Source organism: Sprattus sprattus (assembly GCF_963457725.1).
Source record: "Sprattus sprattus genome assembly, chromosome: 18".
Classification (NCBI taxonomy): Eukaryota; Metazoa; Chordata; class Actinopteri; order Clupeiformes; family Clupeidae; genus Sprattus; species Sprattus sprattus.
In genome coordinates this window covers 28529849-28534848 of record NC_137916.1, presented here as the reverse complement: position 1 = coordinate 28534848, position 5000 = coordinate 28529849, and the positions used below count along the sequence as shown (strand labels likewise).

The window sequence follows — 5000 nt, the reverse complement described above, 5'->3', positions numbered from 1 at the left end:
CCGTGTATGTGTGTGTGTGTGTAAGCTGTGTGTGTGTGTGTGTGTGTATCCTATGTCTGTGTGTAAGCTGTGTGTGTTTGTGTGTGTATGTGTGTGTATCTAGTGAGTCTGTATGCTGTGTGTGTGTGTATCCTATGTGTGTGTGTGTAAGCTGTGTGTGTGTGTGTATGTGTGTGTATCTGCTCTACTCTACTCTTCTTTGTGGCTTGTTGTTTTCTCTCCTGCTGACCCCATGCAGTTGTATTTGATGGCCGGGGACAGTAGCAACCGCCACAGCTGGCAGTTAAAGCCCTCGCAGAGCGCCCGCTCGTTCTGGTAAACCACAGACGCTTTCCGACCAGGTACTGAATGTGACCCCACTCACCCCTGACCTCTGACCTGCAACCTGACCTGTGAACCCCCCACCCTGCTCCTTTCCACACCTCCGATTGGCTCCTTCTTGCACCTCTTCCTCCGATTGGACCGTCCCCAACACCTTCACCTGAGAGACTCTACCCTCAGAAAGCTAGCTGCCCCGGTGTCCTCTGTGGGTGTGTGTGCGTGCGTGTGTGTGTGTGTGTGTGTGTGTGTGTGTGTGTGTGTGTGTGTGTGTGTGTGTGTCTGTCTTGCTAATGTGTCACCCCTCACTCCTGATGTTTGTCACCCCACGGCAGCATGCTCTCTCACTTCCGGCACTTCAATGTTCAGCTGTTACTCCAGGGCGACTCTGAGCTGGGCCTCGAGATAAATAGATAGATAGATAGATAGATAGATAGATAGATAGATAGATAGATAGATAGATAGATAGATAGATAGATGGATACTTTATTAATCCAGAGGGAAATTAAGGAAAAGACAGCGGCCTTCAGACAGCGGCCTCGAGACAGCGGCCTTGAGACAGCGGCCTTCAGACAGCGGCCATTGTATGGTTGTGCATACAAACCATTTATGATACTGAAATATCCGACACTGTCCATGTACAGTTATTAGGTTATTTGCAGGGGTATGGCTACAGTGATGTATGCAGTAAATGGAGAATGCATTGGGAAAGCTATAAATCCTTTTTCTTGTGAGTGTGTACAGTGTATAATAAGTGTGTATAGTGTGTATCTCACTCTACAAAATGAATACCAAATCTATCGTGAGTGTGCATACCATCTGCACAAAGTCTCAAGAGAGTATTTGCAGAAGAAAGTACTCACATTTGAATGCAAACTTGGCATGATTTTGTGCATGTGCATAATAACCGAATAAGGATATTAGTTCCACTGTAAACGATTATTCGGATATTTGTTTATCCGTGCACACACCCCTAATCCATTGTTCATGGTGCTGCATACACACATGAAATGGTCGGATTGAACAGACGGGCTGGGCTGCTTTAGATGTTGATGGGATGATACTGGGTTTAGTGTGTGGCATGTTTAAGAAGTCCACACATGCATGTGGAAGCCCATGCGGTACGCTCCACATGCAGATCCATGCCACATGCAGAGGCAAGCTGATGAGAAACGCCTGCTGCAGCTATTCTGTCAAGCTCAAGTTCCCTGCGGACTAAAATTTTGCTTACCGAATAGTTTCTATTCCAAGACAACTCTGGATCTGACCTTGGCTTTCTCATGCTTTCTCAAATTGCTAAGATCTACACCATGTAGTGTAGTGTTCTATGATTTAGAAGTCTATCACACCATATCAATTTCCCACAAAATACCATTTCATACTAATAATAGTACTAATTAGTATTAATAGTGTGTAGTATTAGTACAATAGTACTAATAATAATTCCTCACTGTAGTCTTATATGCCAGCAGTAGTATTCATGTCATATCTAGAGATGCATGATAGAGCTAAGCACTGAGACTGATCTGAGAAACAGATGAACACTGGCAGCATCACCACGGTTTGTAAAAAGTTACGAGTATTTAAGCCTCCATCTCCCACTCAGGGAGCGCTTGCGCCATGTCCCATGAGGTTGCCAAGCACCAGCAGAGGGTGAAGGGCATTCATTTAAAGTGCTGGTCAGCTTAACCCAGTGCCCGAGAGGGAATGTCCTCATAAAGCCACAGACCACATCCCAAGAGAGGGGGAGAGAGAGGGGGAGAGAGGGGGGAGAGAGAGAGAGAGAGGGGGAGAGAGAGAGAGAGAGAGGCAGATAGGGAGAGAGAGGGGGAGAGAGAGAGAGAGAGGCAGATAGGGAGAGAGAGAGGCAGATAGGGAGAGAGAGAGGCAGATAGGGAGAGAGGAGGGGGAGAGAGAGAGAGAGAGAGAGAGAGAGAGAGAGAGAGAGGCAGATAGGGAGAGAGAGGGGGAGAGAGGCAGATAGGGAGAGAGAGGGGGAGAGAGAGAGAGAGAGAGAGAGGCAGATAGGGAGAGAGAGGGGGAGAGAGGCAGATAGGGAGAGAGAGGGGGAGAGAGAGAGAGAGGGGAGAGAGAGAGAGCAGATAGGGCAGATAGGAGAGAGAGGCAGATAGGGAGAGAGAGAGAGAGAGGAGAGAGAGGCAGATAAGGGGAGAGATGGAGAAAGAGAGAGAGGGAGATGTGGAGAGAGAGAGAGATGGGGAGAGAAAGAGAGAGGGAGTGATATGGGGAGAGAGAGTGATATGGGGAGAGAGAGGCAGATAGGGAGAGAAATGGGGAAAGAGAGAGAGGGAGATGTGGGAGAGAGAGAGAGATGGGGAGAGAAAGAAGAGGGAGGAGAGAGGGAGTGATATGGGGGAGAGGGAGTGATATGGGAGAGAGAGTGATATGGGGAGAGAGAGAGTGATATGGGGAGAGAGAGAGTGATATGGGGAGAGAGAGAGTGATATGGGGAGAGAGAGTGATATGGGGAGAGAGAGTGATATGGGGAGAGAGAGTGATATGGGGAGAGAGGGAGAGATATGGGGAGAGAGAGAGTGATATGGGGAGAGAGAGTGATATGGGGAGAGAGAGTGATATGGGGAGAGAGAGTGATATGGGGAGAGAGAGAGTGATATGGGGAGAGAGAGTGATAATGGGGAGAGAGAGAGTGATGGGAGAGAGAGTGATATGGGGAGAGAGAGTGATATGACACAATAAGGAAAATGAATTGTTACCTTAGATTAAATCGAAAATATGAATTAGCAAATTACCTGACTGAATTAAAACAACCACAAAGTCGTTACCTAACAAAATACAGATTGGGCGACCATAAACTTCAATTGAAACTGGACGGCATAGAAGATCCTGGCAAGAGAGTCACCTAAGAATTTGCTCCCACTGTGACCTCATGGAGGTCGAGGATGAGAAACATTTCCTTCTGAGGTGCACCAAAAACACCCGACTTAGAAATATCTTTTACCCTAAATTTCTTCAAAAATGTCCTCAATTTGCAGGACTTGATGAAGAATCAAAAATGAGAGCCCTCCTAGGTGAGGATGAACGGACAGTGCAGATCGCCAGCACAGTTGTGTATGGGTGCCACAAGCTGAGAGAAGGCATATAGGTGACAAAGATCAGACATCCAACCCTAGTCTATATATATTATTTTGTTGATTTGTTGATTATTATTATTTTTATTCCAACTATTTTTTGTCTTTATGTATGTGTATATAATATGTATGTATGTGTATGCTTTGGCAATAGTGTTGGAAAACATTCATGCTAATAAAGCTTCTTTGAAATTGAAAAATTGAAAATTGATATGGGAGAGACTTACGAAGAGTGTGAAATAGACAGCGACGGGTGTAGGGGGCAGAGATTTGGGCTGGTATTTAATTGCCCATGTGGAACGGTGGGTATAGTCATTGGCCCGATACCATAAATCCCCCCTCCACTCCCCTCCCCCTCCCTCCCCTCGGCCTTGCTGCTAAAGTGAAACCAGAGAGACCTTCTGTTGTTGAAGAGGAGGCTCTGAACTCCGGCAGCTGCCACAGCACCTTTGGAAATAATCTTTAATGATAAACACAAGCATCCTGTCAGAAGAGAATGCAAGAGAGCGAGCGAAACACAAAGGAGCGGTTCTGTTTCTCATTGAGCGCCTTATGCGGCTTTGCTCTTCATCTTACGTGAGGGACACTGAGCTACTCCTTCATGAGAAACAGAAGAGGGGCGAGAGAGACATCTCTCTGTTTCATATCAACCACCTTTTGAGGAGTTTCTTTTTATCCGCGCGGCTCGGCGACTGATTTAATGGCGTGGCCTGGAGCTAAGGAGTGAGAGCCAGACAAATCTCTGTTTTCTCATTCATGGGCTGCAGCAGGCCAGTGTCCTGCAGCGGAGAGGAGAGGAGAGGAGGAGGAGGAGGGGAGAGGAGAGAAGCGGAGGGGAGCGGAGAGGAGAGGAGGGGTGCGCTGCAGCTGTTGCAGATTGAATGAGTGGAGGGGAGTGTGGGAAATTAAGACGGGCCGCTATCTCCTGCTCCATCTGCGTCGCATCCTCCTCTCTCACACACACAGAGAGAGAGAGAGAGAGAGAGAGAGAGAGAGAGAAGAGAGAGAGAGACGAGAGAGAGAGAGAGAGAGAGAGAGAGGAGAGAGAGAGAGAGAGAGAGGAGAGAGAGAGAGAGAGAGAGAGAGAGAGAGAGAGAGAGAGAGAGAGAGAGAGAGAGAGAGAGAGAGAGAGAGAGAATGTTTTGGAGTGGGATTGAGTGTCTGTGAAGTGGTGTTGAGCTTTGAATGGGCTCTTGTCTGGGTCAGTCCCCCCCCTCCTCCTCATCATCCTCCTCCTCCTCCCTCTTCATCATCCTCCTCGTGCAGCGAATCTCACTGCATGCAGATGCAGAACACCAACTGTGTCCTGACACGCTTAACACACTGTGTGAAAGCACTCGCATTTATCGGTAAGCCGAGATGCTTTGTCCAGATCTAATGTCGGGCGGATCGTAAATCTGACGTCCAGCGCGAGAGCTTTTAGTGTTTAGTTATGGCGGGGCTCTCAGCACTCAGCAGCGCCTGTTTGGCACCGGCTTGGTGCACAACAGAGCTATAGTGTGTGTGTGTGTGTGTGTGTGTGTGTGTGTGTGGGTGACCCCTAGTGTGTGTGTGTGTGTGTCTAATGTAATG

At 47.8% G+C, this 5000-nt stretch overlaps 1 protein-coding gene across 1 annotated transcript in view; it reads left to right on the top strand.

Annotated features, from left to right (window-relative positions):
• ttyh3a (tweety family member 3a) overlaps positions 1-5000 on the top strand; it is a 67137-nt gene that overhangs the window by 60635 nt on the left and 1502 nt on the right.